This window comes from Sminthopsis crassicaudata, chromosome 6 (assembly GCF_048593235.1).
Source record: "Sminthopsis crassicaudata isolate SCR6 chromosome 6, ASM4859323v1, whole genome shotgun sequence".
In the NCBI taxonomy this organism is placed as follows: domain Eukaryota; kingdom Metazoa; phylum Chordata; class Mammalia; order Dasyuromorphia; family Dasyuridae; genus Sminthopsis; species Sminthopsis crassicaudata.
In genome coordinates, this window is record NC_133622.1 from 110,369,479 (window position 1) to 110,380,384 (window position 10,906).

The following is a 10,906-nucleotide window of genomic DNA, read 5'->3' on the forward strand; positions in this document are numbered from 1 at the left end:
TGGAAAAAGGAGCAAACAGTAGAAAAAGATTCTGACCATAAAAAGTTATAGTGTTGACAAAGAACATCAAAAAATATTTAGAAGAAGATAACAAAAACAAAAACTCCCACCTCTAAAAGCTCAAAATGAATAATTCAAAGCCATGGAAAAGCTCGAAAGATATTTTGAAAATAAAGTAAGAGAATTAAAACAAAATTAGGAAGAGAAATGAGAATGAAGCAAGTGGAAGTACAAAAAGCCAATGAAGAGAAGAATTTAAAAAAAAAAAAAAAAACTGATCTATTGGAAAAGGAAGTAAAAAGCTCACTAAGGAATGTAATTTCTTAAAAATTATAATTGATGATAAATGGTCAAAGAATATGAACAGACAATTTTCAAATGAAGAAATTAAAACCCTTTCTAGTCATATGAAAAAATGCTCTAAATCACTATTGATCAGAGAAATGCAAATTAAGACAACACTGAGGTACCACTACATACCTCTCAGATTGGATAAGTTGACAGGAAAAGATAATGATAAATGTTAGAGGGAATGAGGGGAAACTGAGACTCTAATCCATTGTTCATCCAACCATTCTGGAGAGTCATTTGGAACCATGCCCAGAGTCATTCATATCCTTCAATCTAGCAGTGTAACTGAGTTTGTATTCCAAAGAGATCATTAAAAAAGGACAAAGGACCTACATGTGCAAAATGTTTGTAGCAGCCCTTTATGTAATGACAAGGAACTGGAAATTAAGTGGATGCCCATCAGTTAGGGAATGTCTGAATAAGTTATGATATATGAATGTAATAGAATATTATTGTTCTATAAGAAACAATTAGCAACATTATTTCAGAAAGGCCTAGAGAGATATACCTGAACTTAAGTGAAATGAGTAGAACCAAGAAAACATTGTACACAGCAACAGCAAGATTATGTGATGATCAGTTCTGATAGAATTGGCTCTTTATGGCTCTATGAGAACTGATTGTGAATCACAACATAATATTTTCCCCAATTTGTTGTTGTTTGCTTGCTTTTTGTTTTCTTTCTCATTTTTTTTTTACTTTTTGATCTCATTTTTTGTTCAATATACAATAAATGTGGCAATATGTTTAGAAGAATTGCACATGTTTAACCTATATTGAATTACCTGCCTTCTGGGGGCAAGGGGAGGAGGGAGAAAATTTTGGAACATAAGGTTTTGCAAAGGTGAGCACTGAAAATCACATGTGTTTTGAAAATAAAAAGGTATTATTAAAAATTTAAAATAGAATTAAATAAATGAAAACTTTGTACTATTTATGAAAATCAAGAAACAATAAAACAGCAAGAGGGGAAAATAAAAATTGAAAGAATCCACTGATCACCTCCTGAAAGAGATCTCAAGTTGAAAACTCACAGGAATATTATAGCCATTTTCCAGCACTTCCAGGTCAAGGAAAACAATATCACAAGCATCAAGAAAGAAACAATTCAAGCAATGTGGAGAAAACATCAGAAAAACATGAGCGTTAGCAGCTTCTTTATTAAAGGATCAGAGGGTTCGGGAAATGATATTCTGGAGAGCAGAGTTAGGATTAAAACCAAAAATTACCTACCCCCCCAATACTAAATATAATCCTTTGGGGGAAATGGATAAAAAGAGAACTTTCAAGCATTCATGATGAAAAGATCAAAGCTGAATGGAAAATTGGACTTTCAAGTATAAGACTCAGGAAAATCATAATCGGTAATTTGATAAAGAAAATCGTAAGGGACTTAATTAGTTCTTAATAATTTTAATAAGATTAACCTTAATAAGGTTGATCTTTTTAAATGCCTACATGAGTGGATGATATATGTAATTCATAAGAATTTTCTCATTATTATGAAAGTTAGATAGAGTATATACAGACCAACAGCACAGATATGAGATGAATATGAAGGGATAATATAAAAAACTAAATTAAGGCATGAGAGAGCAATGTAATGGGAGAAAAGGAAAGGAAAGGTAAAATGGGATCCATTATCTACCATAAAAGATGAAAAAAAAAAAAAACTTACAATGCCAGGGAAGGGGAGTGGAGAGAGAGTGAGAGAAATTTCCTCTCATTGGAACTGGATCAAAGTTCAAATAACTACACACTTAATTGGGTATAGAAAGCTATCTTATCCTTTAGGAAAGTAGGCAGGGAAGGGGATATGAGAAGGAGGGAGGGTAATAGAAGGTAGGACATATCAGAGGAAGGAGTAATTAGAAGAAAAATACTTTTGAGAAGGGACAGAGTCAAAGGAGATAGAGAATATAATAAACAGGGAAGGGAAATACAATAATAATTGTTAAAAGAATTTTGAAGGAAGTTTCTCTGTTAAGGCCTAATTTCTCAAACCTATCAGGAACTAAGTAAATTTATTTTTTTTAAAGTCTCCAATTGATAAAAATTATCAAAAGATATCACTGATTTCGAGATATAGTATTCAAGCTATTTATAGTCATAAGAAAAAAAATTATCACTATTAATCAGATAAATGAAAATTAAGACAATTCTGAGGAACTACCTCATACCTATTAGATAGGCTACTAGAACAGAAAAGGTAAATTACAAATGTTGAAGGAAATGTTGGAGGGAAAACTGAAACATTTATGCAATGTTGGTGGAATTTCAAATTGAGTCAACCATTCTGGACAGGAATTTTAAACCTTGCCTAAAGGCCATTGACTATTAGGCATTTATCCAAAAGATATTTAAAAAGAAAAGTAAAAGGAAAGGAATAGAACGAAAAATGACCCATATATACAGAATGTTCATAAAAGTCTTTTCTCAAGGCAAAGAACTGGAAATTGAGGAGATGCCCAATAACTCAGGAATGGCTGAATAATTTGTGTTATATGATTATAATGAAATATTATTGTATTATAAAAAATGTTGAGAAGGATGCTCTCACAGAAACCTGAAAAGGCTTACAGGAGCTTATACAAAGTGAAATGTTCTGTGTACAAAATAACAGCAATAATGCAAGATAAGCAGTTGTGAACAACTGCTATTTTCAGCAATACAATGATCTAAGATAATTCTGAAGGACTTATGATAAAAAAAAAATGCTACTCATATCCAGAGAACTTGCTTGTATTTCTTTTCTTTTATATTTTTGAGGGATTTTTGGAGGGGGGGTTAATACTGATGGGTTCTCATTCACAATATGACTTCTATAGAAATATTTTGCAGAACTTCACATAACTTCACAATGTCTCCTCATTGAGGGCATTGGGATAGGAAGGGAGGAAGGGAGATAATTTGGAACTCAAGATTTAAAAAACAAATGTTAAAAATTGTTTTACATATGACAGGGAAAATAAAATATTAAAACAATAAATATGACATTAGTGTATTTGTGAGGTGGTAGAAAAAACCTTGGACACCAATTGAATTAACAAAGGGTTGATTAATCAAGTTTCTTTTGGTAAAATTAAAACAAAATCGACGTTCCTAATAATTACAGAATAATCCAGGGTTATAGAAGATTGAATCTTAGTCCAGTTAAAATGGGAGCATGAAAATACATGTGATTCCAAGGTATTACAAAAGAATCCTTGATGGGAAACTACTTTTTGATTCTGCAGCTGCTAGAGAGCCTCAAAATAACTGTATCAGGTATGTTTTAGTTCCAAGCTGTCATTACCTATACCTTCTTGGTCTATATCTTGATATCTGTATTACAACCTCTTAAACCATTTCTGCTCTATCATTGTCTTTTTCATCATCATGGGAGTGATATTATTTTCAGAAATTTTAATAAGAATATATACTGTATATTTACTATTTTCCTTTTCAGAAATCATAATTTAATTTCCATTGTGTGATATTATTACTAAAAAAAGGAGGTTGTAGACTTCCTGCCAAGATGGCGGCATGGAGGCTCCATGTTTTCTCTCAGGAATTACTTCATGACAAGCCTCGGAGTTAATGCTTGACCGGAAAAGAAACCCACAAATAATTACCAACAGAAGACATCCTTGATATTTGACAGAGAAGGTCTGTGTTTCCTTGGGGCAGGGTGAAACAGACTGGGCCCAGACTGAGGGCAGGCAAGCCAGAGCAAGACAGGCAGCTCACACAGCTCAGACCTGAGGGGGGAGTGGTACAATCTCTTCCGTTTCTGAGAAAAGACATTTGCCCCAGTGCGGATATTCCATCTTGACAGCAAGCCAGGAGCAGCAGAGAGGTTTTAAACACCAGAGGAGAAGAATAAAACCCCAGAAAGCTAAGGAACTTGGTATGCAGCCAAAAATAACTTACCCAGCAAAAATGAGCATTGTTTTCCAGGGAAGAACATGGACATTTAACGAAATAAGTAAATTGCATCTATTCTTGATGAAAAAAACCAACCTACACAAAATGTTTGATCTTCAAATACAAAACTCAAGAGATTTCTAAAAAGGTAAAAAGAAATCTTGAGAACTATACTTCTGCCATAAGGATATGTAAAGAACACATATATAATTTGTCCAAGAAACTAGAGGTGGAAATGAAATTATATCATAAAAAGGGTAAAGTGGTAGTACTACATCTCATGAAGAGGCAGAGGTAACCTATTATATCTGAGAGACAGAAAGGAGGGACATGGAGATAGTCTGTATCAATAGACATATTCAATTTATGGTGAAACTTCTTCCACTTCACTGAAAAGTGAGAGGGAAGGAGTAAGGTAAGGGGAAGGGAAAACAGAAATTGTGAGGAAAAGGGGTAAAATAAGGGGAGGAACTTTAAGGTGGGGGAAGGATACTAAAAAGGGAGGGCTGTGAAAAGCAAGTGGTGTTCACAAGTTTAATACTGGGTAGGGGGGTAAGAGGGAAGGAAAGGAAAAAAGCATAAGCAGGGTTAACAGGATGGCAAGCAATATAGAAATAGTCATTCTAACTATATATGTGAATGGGGTAAATTCCCTCATAAAGAGGAAGCAGTTATCAGACTGGATTAAAAGTCAGAATGCTACTATATGTTGTTTACAGGAAACACACCTGAAACAGGATGATACATTCAAACTAAAAGTAAAAAGGTGGAGCAGAATCTACTATGCTTCAGGTAAAGACAAAAAAGCAGGGGTAGCCATCCTTATCTCTGATCAAGCAAAAACAAAAATTGATCTAATTAAAAGAGATAAGGAAGGGCATTATATCCTGCTAAAGGATAGCAACAATAAAGAAGCAGTATCAATATTAAACATATACACACCAAGTGGTGCAGCATCTAAATTCTTAAAAGAGAAATTAAGAGAGCTGCAAGAAGAAATAGACAGCAAAATTGTAATAGTGGGAGATCTCAACCTTGCATTCTCAGAATTAGATAAATCAAATCACAGAATAAATAAGAAAGAAGTCAAAGAGGTAAATAGTATACTAGAAAAGTTTGATATGATTTTGAAAGTGGAGCCGCTCACCACCCGCCGTTGCAGTGGGGAAGAAGGTGAGCCGGGAAGCCCCGGAGCACCGCCCTGACTTCCTGCCCCACCGCCTCCCACCCCCCACCGCCCCCCACCCCCCACCACCCCCCACGGCCTGGAGAGCCTGAGTAGCCCAGTGGGACCTCCATCCCCCGAGTGCGATGGCAGGAGCTGGAGGAGGAAATGATTTTAGTGGTGTTTTTCTCAGGTGAAAGGGTCAGTTGATGATGATGAAGCAGAAGCAGATATAATTTCTACAGTAGAATTTAACCATTCTGGAGAATTGCTAGCAACAGGAGATAAAGGAGGTAGAGTCATCATCTTCCAACAGGAGCAGGAGAACAAAACCCAAATGCATAGCAGAGGAGAATACAATGTTTACAGCATCTTCCAGAGCCATGAACCTGAGTTTTACTACTTGAAAAGTTTAGAAATTGAAGAAAAGATCAACAAGATTTGATGGTTGCCTCAGAAAAATGCTGCTCAATTTTTATTATCTACCAATGATAAAACAATAAGACCAGAGGGATATAATTTAAAAGAAGAAGATGGACGATATAGGGATCCTACAACAGTTACTACACTACGGGTGCCAGTATGTAGGCACATGGATCTGATGGTTGAGGCGAGTCCAAGGAGAATATTTGCCAATGCTCATACATATCACATCAATTCTATCTCTATCAATAGTGATTATGAAACATATTTATCTGCAGATGATTTGCAGATTAATCTTTGGCACCTTGAAATTACAGACCAAAGTTTTAATATTGTAGATATCAAGCCTGCCAATATGGAAGAGTTGACTGAGGTGATCACAGCGGCCGAGTTCCATCCCAAAAACTGTAATACATTTGTGTACAGTAGCAGTAAAGGGACAATTCGACTGTGTGATACGAGGGCCTTGGCCCTCTGTGACGGCATTCTAAATTGTTTGAGGAACCCGAAGATCCCAGTAACTGGTCCTTTTTCTCTGAAATTATTTCTTCCATTTCAGATGTCAAATTCAACCATAGTGGTCGATATATGATGACTAGAGATTACTTGTCAGTAAAAATCTGATTTAAACATGGAAAACAGACCTGTGGAAACCTACCAGGTGCATGAATACCTCAGAAGTAAACTTTGCTCACTGTATGAGAATGACTGCATTTTTGACAAATTTGAGTGTTGTTGGAATGGATCAGACAGTGTTGTCATGATGGGATCTTAAAATAATTTCTTCAGAATGTTTGACAGAAACACAAAGCGAGATATCACCCTAGAAGCATACCGAGAGGACAATAAGCTACACACTATTTTGAATCCACTCAAAGTCTGTGCAAGTGGCAAGCCAAAGAAAGATGAAATAAGTGTCCACAGCCTAGACTTCAACAAGAAAACCCTTCACACAGCTTGGCACCCCAAGGCAAATATCATTGCTGTAGCTACTACAAACAACCTGTATATATTTCAAGACAAAGTGAATTAGGGTTGGCATTCCTAGCAGGAGTCCACTTTTTGCATACTTGAGATAGTTGAATCTAGCATTTGTACCTGTAAAAGAGAGAGAGAAAGAGAGGTCCATTGTGGCACCCCTTTCCAGTATTTAAAAATGTGCCATGTGACAACACATTTTTATAGCTACATGGAGAAAGCTCTGTTGATGATTCACGGTGGGGTTCTCCATGCCTGCTAGCCATTTATTTAAGGGTAGGGCACTTTTAATTTAAATGACTACTTGCACCATCTTGACTAATGGACTAGATTGAACTGTGTCAACATTGGTTTGCTCCACTTTTTATGCCTTTCATTGTGATGACATCAAACACAGTGAAAGCCTTCAGTCAGGCTATAGGATTTAATTGTATAACCTCATTACTGTATCATTTGTGGCCCTTTTTTTTTATTAAATACAGCTCATTCTTACTGTGGCTTGTAGCATTCCTCCTCCTCTGGCCTCCTGGATTCCTCCCCATCATCTCTCTTACCACTTCCCCTCCACCCAACCCTGATGGTGGTGTATTCAAAAAGAAAGAAAAAGAAATAAAGCACTTGAAATGGATCAGTTTGGGGTCAATGGTAAAGAGGGTTTATATTGCGTACAAATGTTTTAATGACTGTTGGACTGTAATCACTCCTTGACATGTCTGGGACAAAAAAAAATAGAGAGAGAGAAAAACAAAACAAAACAAACAAACAAAAAAAAAACTACTGAATAAAAGTGACAAAGAATGGAGAAAAAAAAAAGAAAAGTTTGATATGACAGATCTTTGGCGAAAGCTAAATGGAGACAGAAAAGAGTATACTTTCTTCTCAGGAGTTCGTGGAACCTATACAAAAATTGATCCTATACTAGGGCATAAAAACCTCAAAATCAAATGCAGTAAGGCAGAAATAGTAAATCCATCCTTTTCAGACTACAATGCAATTAAAATTACATTTAATAAGAAGCCAGGGGAAAATAGACTAAAAATAATTGGAAACTAAATAATCTTATACTAAAAAGTGATTGTGTAAAACAGCAAATCATAGACATAATTAATAACTTCACCCAAGAAAATGACAATAATGAGACATCATACCAAAATGTGTGGGATACAGCCAAAGCAGTAATAAGGGGAAGTTTTATATCTCTAGAGGCCTACTTGCATAAAATAGAGAAAGAGAGGGTCAATGCATTGGGTTTACAACTAAAATTGCTAGAAAAGGAACAAATTAAAACCCCCCAGACAAATACAAAACTTGAAATTCTAAAAATAAAAGGTGAGATTGATAAAATTGAAAGTAAAAAAAAAACTATTGAATTAATTAATAAAACTAAGAGTTAGTTCTATGAAAAAACAACAAAATAGACAAACCCTTAGTAAACCTGATTAAAAAAAGGAAAGAGAAAAAGCAAATTGTTAGTCTTGAAAATGAAAAGGGAAAACTCACCACTAATGAAGAGGAAATTAGAAGAATACTTAGGAGCTACTTTGCTCAACTTTATGCCAATAAATTTGATAACTTAAATGAAATTGAAGAATCCCTTCAAAAATATAGCTAGCCCAGAATAATAGAGGAAGAAGTAAGTAGTCTACATAGTCCCATCTCAGAAAAAGAAATAGGACAAGCTATTAAACAACTCCCTAAGAAAAAATCCCCAAGACCAGATGGATTTACATGTGAATTCTACCAAATATTTAAAGAACAACTAACTCCAATGATATATAAACTATTCAAAAAAATAGGGATTGAAGGAGTCCTATCAAATTTGTTTTATGACACAGACATGGTACTTATTCCTAAACTAGGTAGATGGAAAACTGAGAAAGAAAAGTATAGACCAATCTCCTTAATGAATAGTGATGCTAAAATCTTAAATAAGGTATTAGCAAAAAGACTTCAGAAAATCATCCCCAGGATAATACACTATGATCAAGTAGGATTTATACCAGGAATGCAGGGCTGGTTTAATATTAGGAAAAATATTAGTATAATTGACCATCTTCATAATCAAATTAATAAAAACCATATGACCATCTCAATAGACGCAGAAAAAGCATTTGATAAAATCCAACATCCATTCCTACTAAAAATGCTTGAGAGTATAGGAATAAATGGACTATTCCTTAAAATAATAACGAGCATATATTTAAAACCGACAGTAAACATCATATGTAATGGCGATAAACTGGAACCTTTCCCTGTAAGATCAGGAGTGAAACAAGGTTGCCCACTATCACCATTACTATTCAATATAGTACTAAAAATGCTAGCCTCGGCAATAAGAGCCGAGAAAGAGATTAAAGGAATTAGAGTAGGAAAAGAGGAAATCAAACTATCACTCTTTGCAGATGACATGATGGTATACTTAGAGAACCCCAAAGACTCTACTAAAAAGCTATTAGAAATAATTCAGAACTTTAGCAAAGTTTCAGGATACAAAATAAATCCACATAAATCCTCAGCATTTTTATACATTACCAACACAATCCAAGAGCAAGATAAACAAAAAGAAATTTCATTCAAAATAACTGTCGATAGTATAAAATATTTGGGAATATATCTACCAAAGAAAAGTCAGGAATTATATGAGCAAAATTATGAAACACTTGCCACAAACATAAAGTCAGATTTAAATAATTCGAAAGGCATTGAGTGCTCTTGGATACGCCGAGAAATATAATCAAGATGACAATACTCCCTAAACTAATCTATTTATTTAGTGCTATGCCAGTCAGACTCCCAAGAAACTATTTTAATGACCTAGAAAAAATAACAACAGAATTCATATGGAACAACAAAAGGTCGAGAATTTCAAGGGAAGTAATGAAAAAAAAATAAATGAAGGTGGTCTAGCTGTACCTGATCTAGAACTATATTATAAAGCAACAGTCACCAAAGCATTTGGTATTGGTTAAGAAATAAATTAGTTGATCAGTGGAATTGGTTAGGTTCACAGGGCAAGATAGTGAATAAAAATAGCAATCTAATGTTTGACAAACCCAAAGATCCCAACTTTTGGTATAAGAATTCATTATTTGACAAAAACTGCTGGGAATACTGGAAATTAGTATGGCAGAAACTAGGCATGGACCCACATTTAACACCACACTCTAAGATTGGATCAAAATGGGTCCAAGATTTAGGCTTAAAGAACGAAATCATAAATAAATTAGAGGAACATAGGATAATTTACCTCTCAGACTTGTGGAGCAGAAAGGAATTTGTGTCCAAAGTAGAACTAGAGAACATTATTGGTCACAAAATAGAACATTTTGATTACACCAAATTAAAAAGTTTCTGCACAAACAAAACTAATGCAAACAAGATTAGAAGGGAAGTAACAAATTGGGAAAACATTTTTACAGTTAAAGGTTCCGATAAAGGTCTCATCTCCAAAATATACAGAGAATTGACTTTAATTTATAAGAAATCAAGCCATTCTCCAATTGATAAATGGTCAAAGGAAATTAATAGACAGTTTTCAGATGATGAAATTAAAACTATTTCCACTCATATGAAAGAGTGTTCCAAATCACTATTGATCAGAGAAATGCAAATTAAGACAACTCTTTGGTATCATTACACACCTGTCAGATTGGCTAAGATGACAGGAACAAATAATGATGAATGTTGGAAGGGCTGTGGGAAAACTGGGACAATGATGCATTGTTGGTGGAGTTGTGAAAGAATGCAACCATTCTGGAGAGCAATCTGGAATTATGCCCAAAAAGTTATCAAAATGTTCATACCCTTTGACCTAGCAGTGCTACTACTGGGCTTATATCCCAAGTTAATACTAAAGAAGGGAAAGGGACCTGTATGTGCCAAAATGTTTGTGGCAGCCCTTTTTGTAGTGGCTAGAAACTTGAAAATGAATGGATGGCCATTAATTGGAGAATGGTTGGGTAAATTATGGTATATGAATGTTATGGAATATTATTTTTCTGTAAGAAATGACCAATAGGAGGAATACAGAGAGGCTTGGAGAGATTTACATGAACTGATTCTGAGTGAAACGAGCAAAACTAG

At 34.8% G+C, this 10,906-nt stretch overlaps 1 pseudogene; it reads left to right on the top strand.

Moving 5' to 3' along the window:
* The first annotated feature begins 5,568 nt into the window (after nucleotides 1–5,568).
* LOC141545584 (serine/threonine-protein phosphatase 2A 55 kDa regulatory subunit B alpha isoform pseudogene) lies at nucleotides 5,569–7,051 on the top strand (annotated as a pseudogene).
* The last annotated feature ends 3,855 nt before the right edge of the window (nucleotides 7,052–10,906 follow it).